Genomic DNA, 27,342 nt, shown 5'->3' on the forward strand with positions numbered 1-27,342 from the left:
AACGGTTGTACTACCAATGCTTCATTTTGAAGTATGTGGCACATGCAGAATATATATCTTTTTAATTAAAATGCAACCTTTTGCAGTTTAATCGTGATTGCAATCATTTTGATTAACTTTGCAGCTTGTTTTCCTCATATCTAATCTATTATAGTGAGATATACAAGCTCACTCCAGAACATCCAGGATTATTCCAAAATTTATAGCACTGGATGGTAACAATAGCTTGGTTCTTCAGTGTAGTGTTCCTCTATTCCTTTGTGTGTAAGTGAGGGCGGTTGAGTGTGAGATATTATGTGTGTTGCAGCATAGTGCTCATATAAAAGAGATTTAGTCAACGCTTTCCTCACTGTTATGGAGACAGATCCGCCTGACCTTCCAGTTATTTTGCAGTGCATTTCCTGCCTCTATCTCCATTGTTGTGGTGACACACAGCCCTTTTATAAGTAGATCTTGTCTGCCTTTCCATGGCCGAGCGTTCAATAAACCGACCGGCCTTGAAAATCAACTCGTACAATTTGCGTTTTGGCTTTCGAGGAGAAGGAGTCAACACTTAGAGTGTCAATCACCTCTCATGGAGCAAAGAATGACGGCACAGCTTTACAACTTGTGTTGTTTATGTTAGACAGATTCCGACTCGCTGGTTTTCAAGTGCAGGTTGTTCAGATGGGGTAGCAGGAGGTTGGGGAGGGTGGTGGCTGACTGATGCAAAGTAATTAAATAAAGTGATTTTTTTTTTGCCCAAAGAGAAATGTGTGGAAGTATTGTGACAGGTAACTCTCTACAGCTCATTAGATGACAATGCATATAATTAATCTCATCTCTGACAGCCTTGGCATAAATCACTTTTCTAGCTTTTATATATATATTTTTTGCAGCTTGCACTTAAAAAGCATTCTGTTAATGGTGCACTTGATAAAGATTTGTTGTTCATACCTTGATCTTTTAGCTGAAAACATGCCCTTTTTTTTACAGCATTACAATTGGCTTCTGGTGATGACTGATCTTTGCAGTATGTTACTTCAGTGTGTTTTGTTGTAATATCACACTTTAAAGTCAGTATGAAATGAAAATCCATTCTACAGCATTTATTTAAAATATAGATTTTTTGTAACATTATACATGTCTTTACTGGTCTTTTTTGGTCAATTGAATGCCCTTGCTGAAAAAAGCACTAAAGGGGTCCTATTGTGCTTTCAATTTTTCAAATTTAGTTGGTGAATAATGCTGAACATAAAAAAAATATCTGCAAGGTTACAAAGATCAATGTCCATTCTAAAGAGAGATATTTTATTTAACAGAATTCACTTTCCAAGAACTAAAACGAATGACTCGCGTGGACTGCAACACATTTTTTCTTGGCTTTGTGAAGTCAAAAGGCTTGTTCGACTTGAACCGGCGCTGCGCAGACCGATCGGTTGATGACATCAAAGTACCGCGAGAGCGATTCAAAAGCATAAGGAGCCGTCTGCTCTCTAATCGCTCTCGCGGTACTTTGATGTCATCAACCGATCGGTCTGTGCAGCGCCGGTTCAAGTCGAACAAGCCTATAATGTTACTCATTTAATCTCCGCCCACGGAATATGCAAAAACAGGGGACGAGGCCTGGTTGAGCTGCATTAGAGAAGACAGTGTTGTTGCTGTGTCAAAGAGACGCTGTTTTTTCCACCCTGTTTCCAAAACTAATTTGTTTGACCTTCCTAAGGCTGATGAACTTTGATTGGTTTAAATTTATTTTAAACACTGTGTCTTAACATTATAACCCCAATATTTATCTGTGTGCTGCACATTTTACTGAGAACAGCTTCCAGAACCTAAGAGAGAACAATGCAGGCAACACACAAATGCTTCTCCTGAAATGGAGCAATTTCCACATTGTCGGGACAATCTGTTGTTTGTGGATCACAACTTGTAAGTATGTCTTATTATTTGTATTCGCGTTTTTTATTAACAGTTCCAATTATAAGTGTTATGTTGTTGCTATGATGTAAACAAAGGGCAAAGCTTTGCCTCTGCTCACCTGCTAGCCAACATTAGTGTTGATAGTGTTAACTATAGCTTTTGTAAGCTCTTACTTTTGTAAGGCTGTTAGTCGCCCCTTTAAATTCATCTTGGTTTTGTGATCGATTACTGTTTGTATTACCATAGTTTTCTGGCAAATATCATGTTTAAATGGTTTATAACATTGTATCTAAAATGCATAAGAAAATTACAAAAAAACAAGGTCACTCCTGAAACGTCCTGTGAAATCCGTGCTTGCAAAGTCTGTGCATGAAATCCGTTCTGCACAATGCCCTTGTTTGTTAACATTCTTAAGTCTGAATCTGGCCTGAATTGGTTTGAAATGCATGCCATCCTTAATATTTACATCTGAGTAGAGCTCCCTATTATGGTAAGGGACGTGACATTTGCAGAACACGCGCTAACTGGTCCCAATCACAACACACTGGGCCAGCTAACCAATCACAGCACATTTTGTATTTCAGAATATTCTTCATCGAAACGGAACTAAACTGAGCATTCGGGCCAGACTGGGGAGTGAGGTGCTGTAATAATATAAAATATGTGAAAAATTATGTTTTTTCAACAATCGAGCATGAAAGCATATTCTAGTACACTCCAAACACAAAATCAAGACTTTGTAAAATGGCATAATAGGACCCCTTTAAAATGTCTTACTGACTCCAAACTTGACCACAAAGAGAATAACTTTAAAACTCCGGGCCTTTTTTTTCCTGCATAATCCAGATTTTTTAGGAAACTTTTTTTTTTTGAGAAAGTCTTGTGCCCTTTTTACTTTGATTTATCAATGACAGATTAATGGTGGACTGCAGCTGTTGTTAAAGCATCACCGGGAAATGAGTGTTGAGCTCTAATTTGGTGACAGGTGATATTTCACTGCCTTTTCACGGGGAGCCAGTGGATACACACGTAAGATTGCTGCCAGGGAGACTCAGAGAAAAACGGTCCCTCCATCTCAATCCGTCATTCCCATAATTCTCTTCGCTCCCATTCTCTCTGTCTTTCTTTCTCCGTCCCCTTCTCCTCTTCCATGTCAGAACGTGAGTTATGCGCGGCAGCCTTTGTCATCAATCCTGTTTTCGTCTGTTTAGAGAATGGAATGCGGGCGTCCTTCTGGCACTGCATTAATTGGGGTGTGGGAACACGACCCGGGATTGTTAAGTGCTTCGCCTTGCCCTCCTTCGTCTTTTTCTCCTGCCTCGCTCACTGTCTCCCATGTATCAGCTTGCTTTGAAGTAAAATAACTATGATGAGCCTCAAGTCGATGATATATGCTGTGGCAGGGATCCTGAAGATGAATTGTTATTTCTGGGAACAAGACTTTCCCCTGTAGAGCAGATAGCGTAGGTCTTGTAGTATGCACAGAGCATTCTCAATCAAATTATAGTGAAGGATGAGCCGGAGTCAGTGGAGGAAGGAAAAAAAGAGAAACGGCAGCTTCATTTGCTAATTTTTTATCTTGGTTGTGGCTTCAGCAGCCTCTTTCTCATTAATCTCTTCTCTCAGATGATGTACAATGCTGTATTGTTCCGCTAAACTTTGCCTTTCTCGCACCAGATTAGCTAACAAAACCCAAGCTAGGAAAGCAGTCCAGGGAAACTATGGATGGATTGGAAAAACCACACATGAGAGTGAAAATAGAAGGATGTAGTGAAAGAGAATCGCAGCGCCTGCAGTTAAGATTCTTTGCAATTGTATTGTGTTCCTATTATAGAAGCAGGACCTGAATTGTATGATGAAAATGTGTTTTTTTTTTTTGGGATCACTTTGCATGTTTTCTGATTGTGTTTGGACCATACGGTCTAAAAAAATCAATAGACTTTGCAGTTGGATACACTAGTGGATTTTGCTGTTAATTAAATGTATTAAAAAAGAATGCCTCTCTTCTGTGTTAGAAACTGTAATAGAGCTTTGGCAGTACTTTGATCTTGTTAGTTGATGACAAGAGTGTTGATTATGTGCTGGTCACAATCCTCTCTAAGGTGTGACCAGCTGTCATTTAAAATTAAGAGTGTTGTACTTTATGCATAAAATCACATGTATTTTCAGCTCAGTCTTTTTCCCACAAGCCTCTTGCTTTATGTGAATAAGTTGGTTTTAACAATATGGACTGTATCAAAGCAGCTTTACAGCGATAATAGGAAATTAAAGTAACAGAGATTGTTGTGGCTTTACAGCAGCTCTAGAATAAAGTTATTGTCCAGCTAAAGTTAGTTTTGATCAATTCACTTCTGTTGCAAAGATCATTAGTTATTAACTTAGGGGCCACTTACACAACACCGTTCTAACAGAAAACTCTTAATGCGTTTCGGCCAGCTCATCCGCAAAACAACAGTGTTTGGTGGCTCGAGAACGCAAACCTTGAAAAACCTTGGTTCCAAGGTGCAAAAAAAAAAAAAAAAAAAATCATATATATATATATATATATATATATATATATATATATATATATATATATATTTTACCTCTGTGCAAGCTGTGAAAACACTGTGGCGTGCACATGCGTATTACATGTTTAGTGTATAGGTATGCGCTTTTGAATATATATGTGCTCAGGCGTGGAGTTTTTCTTTACAAATTGACCTAAACAAAATAGTTGTCTGGCCTTAATTTATAATACAGAATTATTTATCTCTTCCGAGAAGCCATGTGAACCGGAACTATTTTGACAACGTTTTATCTGTACAGAGCTAAAGGGAAGGAAAGGAGGCCTTCACAGGGGAGAGACTAGTTGAAACTTGCGTTGTCGTCGTGTCCAGGCGCTGGTCCTTCATCAGATCTGGATACGGCCTGGATCCGGCGGACTGCGGTAAACCTCGGGATAAACAGAAAGACTAATATTAGCTTAGATGCCATTCTTCTTGTGATGTAACAAGTACATCAGGATTTATGGAGAGTGTTCCCAGTTCCGGCTGACCTAATTTATGCAGCCTAACATTGAATTATAGAAGTTTATAATGTGTTGTGTATGCTAGGTCAAAGAGATGTGTTTTTAGTCTAGATTTGAACTGACAGAGTGTGTCTGCTTCCTGGATAATGTTAGGAAGACTGTTCAGGAGTTTAGGTGCTAAATAGGAGAAGGATCTACTGCCAGCAGTCGATTTTAATATTCTAGGTATTGTTAACTGGCCGAAATTTTGAGATTGCAATAGACGTGAAGGACTATAATGCGTCAAGAGCTCGCTCAAGTACTGGGGAGCTAAACCATTTAGTGCTTTGTAAGTAATCAGCAATATTTTAAAATGTATACAATGTTCAATAGGGAGCGAATGCAGTGTTGATAGAACCGGGAGAATATGGTTCATAATTGTTTTTTTGATATTTATAAAGCATGCAGGGCAACCACCCAGTAGAGCATTAAAATAATCTAGCCTTGATGTCATGAACGCATGAACTAATTGTTCCGCATTTGTCATTGAGAGCATATGACGTAATTTAGATATATTTTTAAGATGGAAGAATGCGGTTTTACAGATACTAGAAACATGAATTTCAAATGAAAGATTGGTATCAAAGAGCACACCCAGGTTCCTAACCGACGACGAAGGTTTGACAGAGCAGCCATCACGTGTTAGACAGTATTCTAGGTTACTACGTGAAAAAGTTTTTTGTCCAATAATTAGAATCTCTAATTATTAAGTAGTAGGAAATTACTAAAATTAAGTAGTAGGAAATTACTAGTCATTCAGTTTTTTATATCAGCTAAGCATTCCGTTAATTTTGTGAATTGGTAAGTTTCGTCAGGGCGTGAAGAAATATAGAGCTGCGTATGATCAGCATAACAGTGAAAACTAATGCCATGCTTCCTAATGATATCCCCCAAGGGTAGCATGCACAGAGTGAACAGCAATGGTCCTAGGACTGAGCCTTGTGGTACGGCATACTGAACTTTCGATCCATATAACATCTCTTCATTTACTGCTACAAACTGATAATGGTCAGATAAGTATGATTTACACCATGCTAATGCAATTCCACTAATGCCAACATAATTTTCGAGTCTATTTAAAAGAATGTTGTGGTCAATAGTATCAAATGCAGCACTAAGATCGAGTAACACTAAAAGAGAGATACAACCACGATCGGATAAGAGCAAATCATTTTTGACTCAGTGCTTTCCCTGACTGGAAATCCTCGCAGATACATAGTTGTGTGAGTATACTGCCTTTTGTAGCATCTTTGACAGAAAAAGTAGATTCGAGATCAGCCTGTAATTGACCAATTCTGTAGGATCAAGTTACGTTTTTTTAACAAGCGGTTTAATCATAGCCAGCTTAAATGTTTTTGGTACGTATCATAATGACAAAGATTAATTAATGATATTAAGAAGAGGATCTATGACCTCTGAAAGCATCTCTTTTAATAGCTTAGTCAGTATAGGGTCTAACATACATGTCGATTTATTAACGAGTTTGGAAAAATCTTCCTCTCCTATAGCAATGAATGAATAAAATTTTTCCTCAGGGAGACTACAATGCACTGCCTGATACAATACTGTAGTAGACATTTGCATAGTTATAATATTCTACCTGATATGATCAATCTTATGAGTATAAAGTCATTACTGCTGTTCTGCTTGGGAATGTCTGGGGTTGAAGCTTTATTTTTCGTTAATTTAGCCACAGTTTCAAATAAATACCTAGGGTTTTGTTTATTTTCTTCTAATAGGGTTGAAAAATAAGCAGTTTTTTAAGGCCTCTCTGTACACAATCAGAGAGGTAATTGGTACACAATCTCTGTACACAAACTCTTTCCATGAAATGACTTTCCATGAAATGAAAAAACTCTAGTTTTGATTTCTTCCATTTGCACTCCATTTTTCTAGCTGCTCTGTGGCCTGAGTGTGCTCGTTGTACTACGGCGTTGGACTATTTTCTTTAATCTTCTTTAAGCGCAAAGGAACAACTGTGTCTATAGTGCTGGAAAAGAGAGAGTCAAAAGTTTCTGTCGCAATATTGTGTTTTTCTAAGCTATCTGGGATGCTAAGAAGATGAAACTGATCAGGAATGTTATTAATAAAGCAATCTTTAGTAGCAGAAGTGATAGGTCTAACATATTTGTAACACGGAGTCGGCTTTGAAGCCTTGGTCAAATGAAGTATACACTTAGTGTCATGTATATCATATTTTGTGACAAACTATTTAAGAGGTTCATAACAATCATGGTAGGTTATTATAAACATTATAAAGTACATCAAATGTCCCAATACTGACAAAACTTTTACTTGTACATTTACTTGCTTCTGACCTACAATTCTACACACATTCATCAGTAAATAAATAATGAAAGATGATTAGTTTTTTTTATGTGGGTTTTCTAAATGATAAATGCAATTAGTTTCTATGCTTTCGGTTAATTAATCTGATATATAGATGCTTAGGGGACACTTAATAAAGCAGATTAGGGGGTGGTTTAAACAGGCAGCGTAAGAAAAAAAAGCGAGCAGTGGAACGTTTAACCAAATGTGTTTCATATAAACAACCTTGCTAAGCGATCGTATAATTGTCCTTAGACTTTCAGTAATAGCAATTAATTTGATGTTTTGTAGATCTAATTAGTTTTTAGTCCTAATTGACAGTATTTGGTGAACTTTTTTTCAAATGTCTGATTTTCTCTGAAAATGTAACCATAGTAGCTCGACCACCTATATTGTGAACTGTGAAATGGTTCATTCTAGCCCCGTTCACTCCGGGGTCAGCTGAGGATGAAAGTGTAGGAATTATTTAGAAGTGTGTCTGACTGAGTGAGTTTTGTTATGATGTGCGCGAATGAGAGTGTGCCCTACATTTCGCCTATATGAAGTAAATGAACAATGTGCCATATCTCTGTCCTCCCCTGGAATTACATTCAGTGATTCTGTAGTGATAGTTTATACACTTGGGGAGACAAATTCTGAAGTTCCCACTGCAAGAAAATCACATTCTGACTTCACGTTTGTAGGCATCAGTTTAGAAAATCTTATATTTTTGTGCGATGCTGAATATGCATTTTTGTGTTTCTAATTTTTCCCTTTTGTTTTATTATTTTTAGTAAGGCACCAAACCGAAGCAGCTGAGCCAAGCATTTGTCATGATTTCCCATGATGCTTTGCGATCACTGAAAATACAGTGCCTGTCATGGGCGTGAACTATTGTTTGGCACATACTCTGTGACCCACTGGGATGCATCCCAAAGATGTCCCCAGATGTTTTTTTTAAAGAAATTCACAAGCAGCCTCCATTCTTCCCAGGTTGTCAGCGTTATATGTGGCAGAGAAGAAACCACGAGAATCATATGAATGAGTGATAATTGAAAGAATGGAAGCTGAGAGAGTTCTTGCTTTGAATCCATCCATACTGCTGGTAAGGTGACGTGTTCAATTTCACTGCCAATATCTCCCATTTTTGTTTTGAAGAGTGTTTGTGTTTGAAAATTGAGAAGTGTTAACAGAGACTCGAGGTGAAAGTCAAATTAGAATTCTGAGAATGTGTTAGATCCACAGGGATCCACACTGCCGAATCTCTCAAGCCTTCTCTTTCTGAAGTGTAGTTAACTGCATATATCTCTTGCATGGTGTACCACCACTACCTCTGAGATATATTTTGATATATAGATGTTGTTTCAATCAGCCTCGGGTCTTTGTTTATGCTACTTTCACAGAATTTAAGAAGCTGGCCTACCCTGCAGTACAGCTTGCTTTTTCAAAGCTGACTATGATAGTATGCTATCAGTTCAGTTATTGAAATAATAAAAAAAACTATTTTACACGCTAATTAAATGGTTAAGTACGGAAATATTCCTGTGAGGTCTCTTTTAATAACTGAAGAAATTCATTACGAGGGTTCATATGCCACAATCTCAAAGTATTATCTTTGGCTTGCACCTAAGAGAATTGAAATGAGCTCTTCAAGAGGTAATTGGTAATTATAACGACACATGCTAATAAAACTGAATATTTAGACTTGCATTTGCAGCTGTGGTAGCCAAATGGAATAAGATTTGACAGCATTTTCTGATTAGTGCCAATGGCTCCTAAAAGCCCCTTCTAACTGAAAAATGTCCATCACCGTAGCCTTGGTGCTGATTAAAATGACACTTCCACCTCCGTAAGAGACTGGGAATTCAGCCAGACATCATTTGCGAGCATAATTTAATAACATCTTAAGGTGTGCGGATGAGAACAAACCGAACACGGCTGGTTTTAAGGGTCTCTTTAGAGATCCCCCGGCTCGGTTTAATTAGCTTCTGATTGATGGTATGATTGTAAAGAGTCTGGCGTTACATTTCATTTAGCAATTTTTATGGATTAATATTGTGTGTTTTCAGTTTGGTCCCTGATTCCTCAAAGTTTCCACTGAAAAGCACAATTTTTTATTTGGCTGACCTGTTACTTTCGCAGAATTCCTCTCGCAGGAGGGTTCCTTGAAGAAGCTCTTAGAGGTACATTAGCAGCAGACTTATTATGATGCCTGATTCCTTTGAAATAACAAAGAAGGTTTATTATACCTGGAGAAAGCGATCCGTTAGCATTCCCTCTCATCGCAATGGCAGTTGCTCAGCTGGGGCAGGCCTTCCTTTATGCGACCAGGTCTTTATGCGACCTGATGGCAGCCATCTGTGCTTATGAGCACTCTATTTTAGGGCACAAACATCTTCGAGTAGGGCTCGATGATTAATCGAAAAATAATCGAAACCGAAATTCAGAACCTATAACCGACGTAATTTAACCATGTCGGTTATTTCGTTTTTTTAATCCTATTAATATTTCCGCCCACTGTGTGTTAATGTACTTTCCCCTTAAAACATGTTACCGCGTGTGTAGTCACGTAACTCTGCCCCGTCCAGTCTGCGACATTGAAGCAACATGAGCCCCTTTCACACAGCGCGTTGATCCCGGGAAATTGCCAGAACAAACACCTTCTGTGTGAACGCAAAAACGACCCGGGATTGATGCCAGGTTGGGGACATAGTAACTTTGCCGTGTTCAGTCCCGGAACGCACGCTGTGTGAACAAAAGCCGTAACCAATGCCGTGTCGTAATGATGGCGCTAAGCGGGGATCGTTCGCCAGCGTGAAATGGTTCGTAATGCGCTAGTTTATGATCGAATCAGAGAAAAAAATGCACAAGCGTGGTTTCTCGAGAGAAATCGCAGCTCATAAGCAAACTATAGACGCCGCTGGGACATGTCACGTGTCTTTGCGGGTTGTTTGTGTCTGTGTGAACGCACTCTCTTGATTCCGGAAAATCATTGGCAGTGTGAATGAACCAAAGTCAAACAAACCCGGGTCAAATCCCGGGCCACTTTATCCGTGTATTTTCCGGAATCTCTGTGTGAAAGGGAACTCAAACAGTCAACTCAGCAACAGGAGCCGCTTGTACCAAAGTAACACACGAAAAAAGAGAGAGACTGACAAACGCCCAGCAACAAGTGCCTCCACTCCTCAAAGCAGGTTTCGATAACACAAGCATTTACAAATGCTACACAATATGAAAAGGATTACAATAATTTATTTTGTTTACAAAAAGAACTATTTTCTACATTTTTAGGAAACTTTCTTTTTACATTAAAACGTAATTACTTTTTTATAAGACATTTTTATTTCAAGCATGGTATGCTTTGTTTGATTCAATTGTTTGAAATATTTAATAAGTAAGCATTAAAAGCTATCTGTGCGTTTCCTTATTTTAGAATTACAAAGATAGGATTATGCATTCTTTCATTAAAAAACAAATAACCGTGAACATATTTACAGTATAAGCCTTGCCAGTGACACATGAGAAAGAATTTTTTTTTGAATAATAGTTCAATAATCGTAATCGAGGTAACTTGTTCGATTAATCGAACAAGGGTGGTGATGGCGCAGTGGATAAGACACATGCCTTTGGTGTGAGAGACCTGGGTTCGAATCCACTGTGAGACACCAATGTATCCCTGAGCAAGACACTTAACCCCTAGTTGCTCCAGAGGCGTGCGACCTCTGACATATATAGCAATTGTAAGTCGCTTTGGATAAAAGCGTCAGCTAAATGAATAAATGTAATCGTGATTATGATTTTAGCCAAATTCGTCCAGCCCTATCTTCGAGCCAATCACCATTTATTTTTCTTTGTCTCCTCTTTGATGTTACAATACAATACAAATTTTATTTCTATAGCACATTTAAAACAACTGCCTTTGACTAAACTGCTTACCAGCATAGATAATACAACAAAAGCAATTACACACACACAAAATTAAAACCTGTTCACTGATGTTATTATACTTTTTAAATGCACTCTTTTTGTTGGCTTGCTGTAATGAAAGTAACAGATCGGCTAAGTCACTGCATACAGTTTTGGAGTAAAAACACACTTAAGGTATGCTAGATAGTCTTATGGACTCAATAACATCCACACGGCCTTGGAAGACCACAGAGACAAGGCCGACGATCAGCCACAACAGCCTCTAATGCCATACAGAAGACGAGGTAAGACTGGACAAGGCCGCAAGGCCAAACGAAACCATGGCCACAAAGGAGCACCATGGCCATTTTTTACATACAGACAAGGCAACTATATGCCACAAGGCCGCTCGGGCACACGGACAACGGCCACATAGAACCAATGCCGCTAAGGGCCACGAGACCACCATGGCCATTTTTTACATACAGGACAAGGCAACAATATGCCACAAGGCCACTATAGACCAGACAGAGACAAGCCACACATGACGGCCACTAGGCCACATAGAACCAATCCCACTAAGGGCCACGAGACCACCATGGCCATTTTTTACATACAGGACAAGGCAATGAAATGCCAAAAGGGCTCAAAGACCCACAAAGAGACAAGGCCCAGTTGAGCCACAGAAACAAAAACACTCATAGACGTGGCCACTATGCCACACAAAACCTAAGGCCCGAAGGACCATACTGCCAGCGATAGGCACAAAGGACAAGGCAATGATATGCCACAAGGCCACTAAGGCCACACTGAGACGAGTTGTACAGAGACAGCGGCCACTAGGCCACACTGAACCCAAGCCACTAAGGGCCACGAGTCCACTAGCCATTTTTTACATTCAGGACAAGGCAAAGATATTCAGTCAAGCGTTGCACATGCAGACGAAGCACCGCAGCCGGCTCAATTTGGTTACCTGAGGGGCATTCCGGCTCAAGCTGACATCCTTGTGTCCTGATGTTAAAAAGTTGGCTGCCAGTCACCAAGCTCAGGGCTCACACTAATGACCATAATTAATTACGGTGGGTTTTGACGCCTTTGTCGTTTTTTCTTCGGTTCAGTTCAGGTGGCCAAGCTGTTGTCTCCTTTATTCGTCATTTGAAATCAAATGACCGTTTGTAGGCTATTCAAATTTGAAGCCTAGTATATATATTGCCTAATTGAGTGCACGAATGACCGTTGTTTTTTTACTGGCCATTTAGTTTACGTTATTGTTCACGTGTTTGGTCAATCTTAAAAAAAAAAGTGTGTGTCAGCCTGAATTTGTTTGAATTTCTAAATACATACATTTGCAATACCTTTCAAACAATCCATGTGTTTTTGCTTTTTTTCCAAACACAATATTTCTCAACTTGTGGCTTTTACATGTAGGTTAAATAAAATAAGCAACTTCTGTTTCAGTTTTTTGACCCAAAAACTAAGGCTTCAGTGATCAGTGTTGTAATTGCGTTTAGAGGATCAAGAAGAGGTCAGGGGGGCGTTTGTTCAAAAAAGGTTTAGAACCACTGGTTTAGCTGGATCGGGTCGCTTAAATTAGGCACGGAGCGGGCCATCGTTAACAGACGAGAGAGAAATGCCCTGCCTTGAGGAATATATTTATATTTTAAAGGTTTTATCTAAGCGTGATATGCTTCTCTGCTGCGCGGTCACCTAAATTTCGCTATGAGTATTATTATGTGAGATCATTTTATCAGTTTTATGCTCACTTTATTTTGTTCAAACAGTAAACCGTAATATTAATATATAAATATAAATATATATATATATATATATTTATTTATTTATTTATTAATATTATGGTTTACTGTGTTTGAACAAAATTCAGCGAGCATAAAACTGATAAAATTATCTCACATAATCTTGCAGACCCCAATTTATAAATGGTGGTGAATCAACCATGCCAGGTAGTTCATTTTGGACAATATTTGGGCCCTTTTTTAAAGTTCGAAAACGTATCAGAGGATTAAACTCTAGGTCACCAGGAAAGGTTACGTGTTACAGCAATTGTACTATGTTTCCTATTATTGTAGATCTTAAAAACAATCTTAATCATACGAATTTTAAGTAAATGTAAAATAGTTGTTTATGTAATTTCAGTACTTTGGTAAATGAGTAATTTTCTGCCATTATATTATACATCTACTACAGCATATGCATTGCAGCCAATGACTAACTTGCTCTCTTTTGACTCAGCTTCTTCCTTTTTCAGTTATGAAAAATTATTTGAATTGCAGAGAACGATCTGTGATATTCATAATCATGAATAATATGCTCTCCTTGTTTGGTTTAAAACTGCAATATCGCTAGTTATGAATTGAGATTTTCCCGGCGATCGGGAAGTGATTAGCAAATCTCTGTAAATGCCGAAGCAATGACGAATTCAGAGAAGGCTAGTAACAAGTTGAATTAGGTACTGCTCCAGTCCTTTATGTGGAACGCACTCTCTGGTGAATGGGCAGACGGTGTAGAGAGCCTAAATCCCTCTCCTCCGCTTCCGGCTCATGGGACCTTATTTCGGAAAAAATATCTATGGTAGTCAATGGCTAGAGACAACTTATCTTTTTATTCCGTCTGAATTGTGCCCTGAATTACAGATATGATGTTTGTCAATTTAAAAGATAATTCTGAAAGTCAAGAAAGTCACAGTTTGTCATAAAACAGAAGAGTAACATTTAGTTTTATGTGAAAATCGCTCAATGAACTACATATTTCTTCTCGCATTATGTACGTCACCTAGCTCGTATGTGTGCAGTCTGGTACAAAACACACAGGCATGACGGCGTAATGTTGCGATTATAACGTTAGACTATAGAAAAAATGACAGACGTTAGCTTCAGTAAAGTTAGCTTCATTCATTGAGAGAAAAGGTATGACGTCACATGCACGCCTTTTGGGTTTGTATTCTTTGTAATTACGTATTTTCACAGTCTTATACCTCAACAGTTTTACATCAAACTGCGGCTTTCTTGACTTTAAAATGTATCTTTTAAATTGACAAACATCATATGTGTAATTCAGGGCACAATTCAAACGGGATCCAAATATTTGTTGTCTCTCGCCATTGACTACCATACAATATTTTTCAATATTTTTCAATATTATCTGAAATAAGGTCCCATGGTGGTCCACCCGAAGGGGAGGGACTTAGGCACTCTATAAGGAGCGCGAGCTGTGAATATAGCATATGTAAAGCCGGTTTGATATTTCTGTTGCTCTTATGCTATATTATTTCTATTAAGTAACGCAGTTAGTGAAGTATAGCAAACTGCCCATGTGTGCGTGGGATTGATGACGCTGAAAATAATTACCGCTGCACTGTGGAATATCAGTTATGCTTTGCTACAACCAACATCCAGGCGAGCTATCCGGCCCCACTGTTTAAAGCGTTACAGTATGTTGCGTTGCAGTCTGTATCAGCAGTTTTTAAGAAAACTGTATGGCGGCAAAGTTCAAAGTTCCCGTTTCCTTGCGTGTAGATCTGTTATCCTCTCGCGAAAGTCATTTACCGGGCGCGCCACCATCAGTTGTGCACTCGGTTCTTATTGACATTGATTTGCCGCCATACCGATCTTTCATACCACAAGTATTAGAACATGATTAGATAGATGAGAAGGTAATAAGTGACGTAACAATTGAGTCTTCCCGGCAGAACTTATGCTAAAGCTTCCATTTCTGAGGACAGATTCAAGCAGGAACTGTTATCACACAAGGAGCAATAACCTCCCGCTTAAATAAATTACATTGATTTAGATTTTTTGCACATCATACTGTCTATAACTTTGAATTACCAGTCCATACTCTGCACACACTATGGAAATCCATAATGGCTCCTCACCCTCCTTCCAAAAATATGTCTGTTAAAAGTGCCTGGTGCCAAGTTCTGTGATGAGAAAACTAATTTTCCTCTAGTGAAAAATGATTTCTCAAGCACAGGAAAGAAATCGACTGGAGAGCGTCTCTTGGAGAGCAAGTGTTAGGGCGTTGATCAAACCTCTCAGGTTCTGGCACTGTGTCTGGTCTTGATGAAGGTACAGGAGAAAGGGGAAAAAAGCCTCTTTTTCTCCTCCCTCCCCTTTCTTTTGTGCTTCATTTAATCTTTTTGAGATGGGTCTGGACATAAAGGAAGGTAGTGCACATCAAAGGATGTTGTCTTCAGGGGCCACTAAGATCCAGACACTGATCCCTTCTCATGTGAGAGTGAGGAGAGGGAGAGTCGATGAGTACAGCATCTTTCCACTTCCGTTCTTGTCTCAGGCTCTTTAGAGATGAATTGGCCTGAAAGCAGCTGAGATGAGGAAAGGAATGAGACGGTGTACTGGAGAGGGTCACTAGGGCTTTTTGATTGTTGGTAAAAAGTAAGGAATGATTTGGGTTTGCTGTTCAGACAGTGAGATTGCACAGAGCAGGAACCAAAAGTAAGATTGAGCTTTCCTTTCGGCTCTCGGAGAGCGCCTTGTCAAACTTTCAAGTACTTACAGTATGGCAAACTCATCTCTGAGGGGAGATTTCATTATATTTTGCAGTGAATATTCAGTGTAAAACATTATTCACTAACCACCCACAATTCAGTTTAACTAGACACTATCTGTAGTGTTGTAGGGCTGTGTTATGTGTTTTTAAATGAAGTTGTTGTCATTCTTTTCCGCTGTTACATCATGGGGAAACCAGTCACATTCTGATTTTACTCGAGTAGGTCAAACATGTTTTGATGGTCCTGAAAAGTTCTTGTCCAAAACCTAACCATTAATCTAGGGAAACGAAAGGTTGGTATGGTGTATATGGCATTAAAACCCTAAAATTAGCACTGAGCCTAACTGCAAATGTTGTTTCAAGACCAATATTTAAATGAGATGGAACCTATCTTTCATGCTAAGGTTTCCATGCTATGACGGCTAGATAGTGTTTGGTGCTGGTTTAGCTGATGGAACTGCATAACAATGCTGTTTTTAACACAGTAGGACATTTTCTGATGATCAGTAATTCATCAAATTATTAAACTATGGGTACGGACGGGTATTATAACCAGGTATATTTACACACATATGTCTGGTTTCACAGGCAGGGTTTAGATTAAGCCAGGATTAGGCCTAGTTCAATTAGGACATTTAAGTAGCTTTTATAGATATGCCTTTAAAACATTACTGCTGTGCATCATGAGACACAACAATGGCACTGACATATTTTAAGATATGTCAGTGCAAGTTGCTTTGTTAAAACAGTTCTAAACATGCATTTTTGTCTGGGACTGGGCTTAAGCCTTGTCTGTGAAAAGGGCAAGTTGTCGCACTGTCATCTTTTTCTTTTTTCCACTAGCACTTTCAGCATCCTCCAAAACTAAACACTCAGAATCAGAAAGGGGAATTTGCAGTTTGCAAACAGCATTCAGCACAGATTTTTTTAGCAGTGTTTATGCATTAACCTGATTTGCATAATGACGCAAGGTCTAAAACAATGCATGTGCAAATTAACAGCAATGTCAATGGGCATTCTTAGTTAACTAGTTTGCATGTTTCCATAGACCTGTGCATTTTTTTTTCTCAAATGTATAAATACATATAATGCGCAAATACTTTCTATATTATGCCCTGGATATTCAGCACTTCTTATTCGGAGGAATACTCAGCTGGCTAGTTTTATCCTTGAATCTTCATTAACCTTTTCTTTCATTAATTTTATATCCTCTACACATTTTTACATTCAGATACTTTCTAAAAACACATATCAGCTATTAGCTTAAATTTGTCTTTGAAAACAAGGAGGGGTTTACTAAATAAGTATCATTTGGCTCAATTTACATAATACTAGAAATGAGCTATGAGTCATGAGCTAAAATTCAGCTCTAAAAGCACTGAATAAATAAAAGTTTGACTTTTGGAAATATGATCCAGATTACACTGATGTGTGTGTGCGCGTGTGTGCGTGCATGTCTGGAATCATAAAGCATATACTGTATATGACTGGCAGCACTCAAACTAAGCTGATTAGAAAGCCATAACCTCAAAATATCAGCAATATTGTTAACGTGAGCAAGCTGTGTAATGATGTAAACTATAAAGCAATTTTAACAGGATTTTTATGCCTGTTAGATAATTCTAGGTCTATATGATAAAGACCTGGGCTGCGTTTCCCAAAAGCATCGTAAGCCTAAGAAGATCGTACAAACGATCATACGAATGATCTTAATATTACGTTCTGTTTCCCAAAAGCATCGTAACTTAAGTAGCACTTGAAAATCATCGTAGATCTACGAGTGCTCTGGAGTAATCATAAATCCCCAAGTGCATCGTACGAAGACAGAGTTATGAGGTCACCTGCAGGACAACCGGCACATTACACATTTAACTTTATTCAAGTGCAATGTGATTATAATATAAGGTATTGATTGTACTTTATTATACACTTTATTACTCGTTTTTTGTTTAAATGAATTTATAAATAAAAATAATTAAAAAGGGCAGAAAACAACAACAAAAAATGTAATCTAATAATTTTAATCTAAATTAAATTAATGAAAGGTTTAATATGCTTCAAAGACTTGTGAAATAGGATGAACAAAAAAAATATGTCAGTGACTTGCTGACATGCACGAAAACCAGCCATGTAGCCTGTTTCTTGGTTGGCCATCATGTGTTCCCATGCCATCTTTGTCCTTCTCCACCTCTTCATCCTCCTCCCTGTTAAGGACACTCTCATATATCCTGACTACAACAACAAACATTCTCAAATTATCATGTTCTCAACATTCTCAAACTGCTGAGATGTTGTGGCTGCAGTCTGGACAACAGAAGATGGAGGCTGAGGCCTGGGAGGGTTGTTTGGAGGACTAGGAGATGGTAGATGCTGGGGGATGGCAGATGAAACTGATGGTTCCTCTGAGCATGAAGGACCTGACCAGGCTCAGGTTGAGTTACACCTTACTCCTCCATGGATGTCAATACCACCACAAATGCCATCTGAAGCACTTGTGCCAAGTATTGACAAGGCCTTTTCTTCCTCTGCTGTGAGAAGGGGGAATCATTGGTCCCACCACCTGTTTTATTAAATGTTGTCCTCTGCAGTGCCCTTTTCCTTTTAGCAAGGCTGGCAAAGTCCTGCCACTTCTTCCTGACCTCCTTCCCTGAACTTTTAATGCCCCTAGTTGCAGTCGGTTTTGTAGCAATAATCTCCCAGATTTTTTGTTTTTGTTTTATTTGTATGACTGCCCTTAAACCTGCTGAATAAAATATGTTGTATAGCTCCACCTCCTCTAAAATGACATTAATATCCTCTTTTAAAAAAAAAAAATGTTCTTTGTTTTTTTTTGGTTCAGCCAGTTTGCTGGTGTCTCCACCCATAGGTTTGTGCTTTTATAGATTATTGGCCTCGTAGAAAATGCACATCAGATGAAAACAATTAGGCTATACATTTCAAAATACAAGCGTGTGCTACAATTACGAGCGTGACATTTCAGCACTTGACAAACGGACAGCGACTTTAAAGCCTGGTTCACACGGGACGATTTTAAAATTGTCGGCCGATTTTCCAAACCTGAGAGACCCCACACACGGCGATAAAAAAATCACGGGTCTAACAGTTTTGGTCGTACAGTGTGTGGTGCGCAGCCACACGGCAAAATCAACACATCACGCACAAACCGATTTGACTCCCGAGCATTCCCAGGTCAGACGGAAAATCTCGCAAAATCCCTCGAGATCAAACCTGACTTCAGAGTAAACAATCATGGCGGACGAAGAGGATGCAGTGGCGATAGTTTGTAGTTTGTTTTAACCGAATCCATCTCCAACGTCCACCGGACTTTCTGGTGCGCCATGCCGCTGGCTGTTTTGATTTTGTTTCCTGGTGCTTCCTTTGCGCCTTGTCACCTCGCTTTCTGATTGGGTACACGCCACAGTCCACCGGCTGCATGCTCGTTTGTCCCCGGGGGACGCCACACACGAGGAGAAATAGGACCAAAATAATCCAACATGTTGGATATCCCCGATTTGAGATCGGAGCGGTCCCGACGTCCATGCGAGCAGACGAGAGCACTCTTAACACACCACACACGGCAGGAATATCTGATCAGATTATTTTACGATAATCGGAGCATCCTTAAGATTGTCGAAAGGGGTAAATCGGGGCTAAAATCGGCCTAATTATCCTGCCGTGTGAACCAGGCTTAAGTAGCACTTAAAGCACAGCTGCGCACGATCGTGCTAAGTGCGTTTTTGTGAAACGCACGTGAAATGAACACGAACGTTCGTAAAGTCGCTCGTAGAAAATGCTCGTAAGTGCCTTATCGGGAAACGCAGCCCTGGTCCTTTGAAAAAATTAAATAAAAAAAGCTTATAATGAACAAGTAAAAAATGCATGTATAAAAGGTTAACGTGGCAGATGAGATTGAAAGGTTCTTTAGTTCCTAAAGGTTCGGAGTTCAAAGCACTCATAATAAAAACCGTGGTGTTGGCTGATGCAGGTAATCCGCTTCCCGCCGAGCTGATAACATTGTTACAATTCTTCAATCACAGTTTTGTGGTTGGAATCATACAGCGAGCTGCCTTTCATCTCCTGTGGATGGAGAATAAAGGGGAAAATTGTGTATATTTTTTCTTATGTTCTTTTTTCCTGTTTTCCATTATCTAGATTGTGTTTGTGAAATTAGCAGGTTGCATTTGGGAGGTTTTTTTCTCTCTATGGCAACAGATTGACATGAGTGTGACTCATTCATTGAAGTGTTATGATCAGCTCACTGTTTTAGCTGATTTACTGGTTTTTGGTTCCAGTCTAGTATTAGAATGATCAAGTAATTTGCATTTTGTTATTGAGATATTAAGCTTTGTGAGACTTGATTATTTATGCTTTTTTTTTTCTTCCAGAAAAAAATGGCAGAAAATGCAGCCATAAATTAATAACACAATTTGGGCTACAACAGAAACAAACACTAAAATTGATTTCTGCTGCTTTCTCAATTTGCTTAATTACAAGCTAATGCAAAACAATTCTCATTTATTAAACTTAAACAACTTAAATTAATTGATTGCAATCCATTTAAACTTAAAAAATAGGGACAACATGAAAAAAATACAAACTTTTGAGACTGCAAAGGAGTATAGGAACGTTTTGGGACATACTACTACAACATCATAAATGCATCTGCCACATTGTTACATGCATCCTGTTATTGTTACCTTGCCTATCAATAATTGTGTCATAGTGAACGCCATTAATGTGTACTCTCCACATATATGTTTAAATTACGCTATACTCAACATTTCTTCCTACCATATTGGAGAGTAATATATCTGCTAGTCATGGATTTTTCACAGGTAGGACATTCCTCATGTTTTTGCATAATGATGCATTTAAAGAGGTTATATGATTCTTTTTAATGTGTTCCTTTCCTTTAGTGTTTAATGCATCTGTTTGCTTATGTATAATATCTGCAAAGTAACAAAGACCATAGTTTTGCTTTGCTAACATGTGCTATTGTGCTAGTTGGACAAATTATGTTATATATATACCAGTAATAAACATTTAGTTATAAATGTCAGCTTGTGTTTCTGTAAAATGTATCATTAAGAGTTTAAAATTGGATTATATATAAATGGAACATGGGTACATTGTGGTTTGACATCTTTGTGAAGCCATGCAGCTCATTATAGAAGCAGTTCTCAGTGTACGATCATATAAATAATGATTTAAAGATGAGCCATGAACTAGTCACTGTGATTTTTCCATGTTCCTGGATCAACATATTTTGTCAATCCTGGATTCTGCTCCCTAATTCTGCTATGAAATGAGTAAAGTTTATGGCTTAATTTAGTCTTAAGAAAACTCATCTTGAATGTGTTGAACCACTGGTCCCTACTAAATCGAGTTCAGCCAAATCATTATTTTAAATTTTTTTAATCTACATTGTATTTGAGTATTGATATGTTTGCAAAGCGTTCAGTTAGTTGTTACAAATGAATTTAGTTTAATTATTTAAAATAAATTAAAATGATCATTTTAATAACTTTGCTCAAATAAATAAATAAATGTTATGCAATGTTAATATAATTAAACCAATAAGTCAGTTTTCAGGATTCTAAAATTCTGCTTTAATTCCACAACATCCTGTCAATCTTTTCTCTTTGCTGTGTGTGATTATAGAGCTGGGAGCTGATCACAGCAGAGGCTAATCACACTCTAGCAGTCTGTCCGCCCACAGTGGCATGACATGACATGCCACAGTTTCTTGCCAACATCTCTCGGTGAAGTTTAGATGCATCGTTAAATTCAGCCCTGACTCGACGTCTGACTTTCAAGATTGTAGACGTGGAACATATGAGTGTAAAGTAAATAACTGTACATGCATTCAGCGTCGAAATAGAATCCATGGTGCATCCACGTGATACACACATGGAGAGATGGCACTGTGAGAAAAGTCGAAAGAAAATTAATTGTACATACAGAGGAATACCGCTTAACCTTTCAGTCATTGAGAATCCTCAAAGCCTTGAGTGCCACGATTCATCCTGGACGTTTGGTGTGGGCTTATGTGGATAATTCTGTCGTTTTCGCTGCCACAGGTGTTCCATCAACTGAATTCTGATGGAGCCACATTATGAATGCAGTATTGATTGTTGAATAACTTCTGCAGCTCTTTGTGAGCTGACTTTCTTCTGGGTCAAAAGTGTCTCCTTACTCAAATAATGTTAATTATCATTCTCATCGATCCTTCTCTTGAAAAGAACAGCTCATTTTTGGAAATGTACAGGCATGTATAAAATTAATTTTTGTTGTGTTTATCGCCAGTGTGGTCTGGAATAGGAACAAAAACTAGCGGCTCAACGGTAGTTTGACATTGTTTTTCATTGCGACAATGTGTTAAGATGTTGTTAATGTACCGCTTTCCAGTTAACAACAGTGCTGCTATTGGATTAAAGCCTCTCTTTTTATTCGTGACTGTGATTATTGCGATTGAGTTTTATTTTTAGAATAAATGAATGCCGCTATTTCCTGTATGTATCCTCTTTGATGTGAGACCTGGAAGGATATTTTGTTGTTCTGCAGCTATTTAGCAGGAAGAGTGAGATAGATGATGTTAAAGATATTCTGGTAAAACGTAGTTAGTTATAAATGCCAGCTTGTGTTTCTGTAAAACGTATCATTAAGAGTTTAAAATTGGATTATATATAAATGGAAAATGGTTACATTGTGCTGTGACATCTTTGTAAAGCCGTGCAGCTCATTATAGAAGCAGTTCTCAGTGTAAGATAATTATAAATAATGATTTACAGATGAGCCATGAACTGGTCAATGTGATTTTTCCATGCTCCTGCATCAACATATTTTGTTGATCCTGGAACAACATTTCTGTCCAAAAATGTAGTCATCCCTATCCCTAAACCTATCTCTACCTTATCCCTATAATCAGATGGAAATGATAGGTGATCAACACTGATGTAAAGTACCTAACCCTGGTTGTACGCCTAAATTTGACATAAACTGTAAACTTGTCCCTTGAATCTGATTGGTTTATTGGAATGTTGTTCCAGTTGTACTTTGGTGACATCACTTTCACCCCGTGATCTATCATTTTGCTCATAGATTGTTTGAAATAATTTGTAGTAAGCCTAACAAAGACAATATAGGCTACAGGAATATTGTGCCTGGATATACAGGAAAATGTTGGACAGATAAGATGGTTTGCTCATATTACTTATTGCAATTACATAAATTGCACATACTCTACTTTATACTTTAAAAAATATATTTTATATATGAATTATAAATATATATATTTAAATGTTTTATATAATTTCATATGCATTTCGGCACCTTTTTTTACTATGCTTTGATTGTTATTCTTACTGTGGGAAAAACCTGATGCATATCGAAGCCGCACTAGACTGTTTATGGAGAAGAGGGGGTTTACTTATTACCAACTTTACTCGTCTTGTACTTCACTGCTAAGCTACAATGTTATCATGGAACCGCAATGCTCTCAGGAGTTTGCCCTCTGATTTACCGTTCAATCTCTTTCACTCTCTCTCTGCTCCTCAGATAGTCTCCTCTTCTGCTTGATTCTCATTCCTAGAGTGATTATCATTCTTTCTGTCTTTTGTTCTTTAGCTTGCTAAGTCATCACCATCGATTTTCCTCCCTTCCATTGTTGCGAGGCCCCTTTGTGCAGGGAGTGATAGTCCACTAATGAAGGTGTGTGTTTTTTTCTAGATGCATCATTAAGTGCTATGGAACATCTTTGTCCAGTGCCACCTGCTCATTTCTTGCACATTAACCAAAACCCACGTTTTACCGATTCTCATTTAAAGACAATATCCTGACTCCATCTTTTGTGCCTTCTCTGAAGCATCACACAACTAAACACCTAGAGTCTGAATATTGATGATGATTTGTGCTGTCGCTTTGATACACTGGTACACCGCATATCTGGCCAATTTGTTGTTCAAAAGTGCCATTGATCACAATTAATAGGCACTGTGCCCAGTCACAATGGGTCAGTGAAGCTCTTTGGGGGATCTGCATTAGTGCATCTGTCCCAAAGAGATATAGAAATATAAAAAAATGGAGCATGTGGTGCTTTTAAAGTGACAGAGAGAAACTCAGCGGTAATGAATGCTGAAAGACCTGTTCAAGGATAGTGCATTGACCCCAGGCATAATGCACACAGAATGACTTAATGAAATGTGTAAGGGTGGAAGCTGAATCCAATCTGCTTGTACGCTCCCCTTCACTGTCACCTGTTTGACTGGGGGACCGTGGTCCTGACAGGCCAATTAGATTCATATTTGCATATCTCTTTCGCTCCGTTTGCCTTGTTCGCAGGAGCGTAAAATAGGCTAATAAGGCGGTAGAACCTGTGTTCAGCAAGATTCATTCAGAATGCTTTTAAAATGTGACATTCATGTGCTTCCCCTCCACCTCTGACTGGGCCCGGGCACGGGTGGATTGCTGATGGAATCTGAATCCCACCAAAATAATTGAAAATGTATCCATTGCTTCTTCCTGAGTGTCTTTTTTTTTTTTTTGGTCCTTTGTCTAGATTTCTCAAAAAATTAGCATATCATGAAAAGTGTCTCTAAACGAGCTATTAACCTAATCATCTGAATCAACTAATTAACTCTAAACACCTGCAAAAGATTCCTGAGGCTTTTAAAAACTCCCAGCCTGTTTCATTACTCAAAACCGCAATCATGGGTAAGACTGCCGACCTGACTGCTGTTCAGAAGGCCATCATTGACACCCTCAAGCAAGAGGGTAAGACACAGAAAGAAATTTCTGAACAAATAGGCTGTTCTCAGAGTGCTGTGTCAAGGCACCTCAGTGGGAAGTCTGTGGGAAGGAAAAAGTGTGGCAAAAAACGCTGCACAACGAGAAGAGGTGACCGGACCCTGAGGAAGATTGTGGAGAAAGACCGATTCCAGACCTTGGGGGACCTGCGGAAGCAGTGGACTGAGTCTGGAGTAGAAACATCCAGAGCCACCGTGAACAGGCGTGTGCAGGAAATGGGCTACAGGTGCCGCATTCCCCAGGTCAAGCCACTTTTGAACCAGAAAAAGCAGCAGAAGCGCCTGACCTGGGCTACAGAGAAGCAGCACTGGACTGTTGCTCAGTGGTCCAAAGTACTTTTCTTCGGATGAAAGGAAATTTTGCATGTCATTCGGAAATCAAGGTGTCAGAGTCTGGAGGAAGACTGGGGAGAAGGAAATGCCAAAATGCCTGAAGTCCAGTGCTGCTTCTCTGTATCCCAGGTCAGACGCTTCTGCCGCTGTTTCTGTAGGATCAAAATAGAGGTCGTCGTCCGGGTAGTGATATATTATAGATATATTATCGTTTTCACCGTTGTCTCATCGCCACTTCTGATGACATGGCCATACCAGCGGAGTCGAGCTTCACGCATCTTTTGGACTATGGGCACCATGCCCATGCGCCTTCGGACATCTTCATTCATGACGTGGTCGAATCGCGTGAGGCCGAGGGACCAGCGGAGCATCTTCATCTCCATAACATGGAGGGACTGCTCATGTTTGATGGTGGCTGGCCAACACTCGGAACCGTACAACGCGACCGGGCGTACAACGGTTTTATAAATCTTGCCCTTGAGTGATACGGGCATTCGACGATCACAGAGAATGCCTGTGACTTGTCTCCATTTTTGCCATGCTGTGTTGACTCGGGCTCGGGCGTCGGGAAGAGAGTCACCATCACTCCGGATTAGAGAACCAAGATATTTAAATTCGGTGACTTTGTTTAATGGCTACCCTACAACTCTAATTGTCCCATCGGTCTGGGGTCCGCACTCCATATACTCGGTCTTTTTGATGTTAAGGCGCAGTCCGTGCGCGTCTAACCGCTCATTCCAGTCTTGCACTTGGCGTTCAAGCCCCCAACGGGTTTTTTCAGCTTGGAAGATGTCGTCGGCGAATAGAATAATTATTTGAATAAAGTAATCATGTAAAATAATTCTGCATATTCATCACCGTATAAATTAAATATAGAATAATCTTTTAAAGTTACAAAAGTAATTCACATAGCAATGAGTGATTACTTTGTCTTTTGTAGTTTGATTAACAGTAATTATACTACAGGGACATTGAATGCTTGAATCTGATTGGTTGACGAACGTTCGAAGGTGTGCAATTATTTTAAGTGAAACGCACGGCTAAAGTAGTTCCAGGCAGGTCTTGAACACATTAGAGTTCCATATCACTTTGCGTTGCTGACTGTAATAACTGAAAATAGGATACAATTCATATCAAGAAAAAACATGCAGCCCCATGCGCTTGATCTGCAATTTTCAATGTCTAAATGCACAATCAATGGAAACATGCAGTTTAATTTTAATAAATACAGTATATAGTCCTATCTATAATCAATAGAAAATTAAACTGAATATATAAATAAATTGAAAATCCTGCTGCACGGGTTTTTCGTAATTATTGCAGATAATACAACAAATAAATAATTATTGATAGGCCTACTTGTTAAAACGGCTTTGTGTTTATTAGGCTGTCAATAATACAAAAAAAGAATGAACAAATTAATTAATAAATAATTATATTGACGCACATGCTTTTCTCTCTCATTATTGCAACATCTCTCTCTCTCTCTCTCTCTCTCTCTCTCTCTCTCTCTCTCTCTCTCTCTCTCTCTCACTAATAACTACCGTAAAACTTCAAATAATAGCCCGGGCTTTTATTTTCCCAAATCGTCGAACTGCACCGGCTTGTATTTGAGGCCGGCGTCTATAGGAGACAGGCCTTTATAATTTAGTGTTGAGATGTTGTTCATTGAGATGTTGTTCCTAGAGTCTCTAATCTCTAAAAATCTCCAAATGCTTATTAATATGCGAGAGGGAGAGAGAGCAAGACAGCGCTCGTGTTGTTTGAAGACGTGATAGTGCGCGCGGCGCTCTCTCTGCTCGTTTGCGCCCTGTCAAGCGCAGCAGTCATTCTTTTCTACATCACTCACCGATCAAAAAAGGCTTTGGCGGGACACAAATTTGCTTTTGCGGCTGTCAAAAAGCGGACGATCTGATGGGTTTTAGAAGATTAAATATAATCCGAAACTAAAAAACCGACCCGGCCTCTATATAGCGCCTCTATATTTACCCAAACCTGTCGCCATACCAGGCGTGTAAAAGCGATAGGCGTCTATTTGGTACTCGGCTATTATTTGAAGTTTTAAGCTAAATTAATAACTGCATAAAGCCAGGGACACACTTACTCTAAGGCCGGTTATGAATGTTTTTGATACTTGTGACTGATCATGCCCAAACGCGTGTTCAGCGCGTTCAGTCTGTGTTCACAGTCTGTGTTTAAAATCTGCTACAGTCGATAGAAACAGTCAGTCTTAGAATGTTTCAGTAGGTCGTTAAGTGTGTCCGCAGCATTAGTCTGCTATCAGTGGCTCAAACCTCCGTTACTAACTCTAAAATGACTTTTTGGAATTAGCAACGAGATTAGATGCGTAAGAAATTATTCCTACATACAAGTGATTTCCATTACACGAGAGTAGATGTTAAAACTTCATGCTGATTTGTACTCGGCTTTCGCCAAGATAAGCACCAACTAAGACGTAGCTTTACAGTAACCTATGCTTCTCCATCCATTTACGCTTCTTTCCATCTGGTGACG

General features: G+C 39.0%; 1 protein-coding gene across 1 annotated transcript in view; it reads left to right on the forward strand.

Moving 5' to 3' along the window:
- The window catches only part of clstn2a (calsyntenin 2a), a 265,852-nt gene that overhangs the window by 102,556 nt on the left and 135,954 nt on the right, over positions 1-27,342 (forward strand). The gene's annotated exons all lie outside the window — the stretch shown is intronic.

Source organism: Siphateles boraxobius, unplaced genomic scaffold, assembly GCF_051911475.1.
Source record: "Siphateles boraxobius isolate OS27281-9 unplaced genomic scaffold, OSU_SipBor_1 1, whole genome shotgun sequence".
Taxonomy (NCBI): domain Eukaryota; kingdom Metazoa; phylum Chordata; class Actinopteri; order Cypriniformes; family Leuciscidae; genus Siphateles; species Siphateles boraxobius.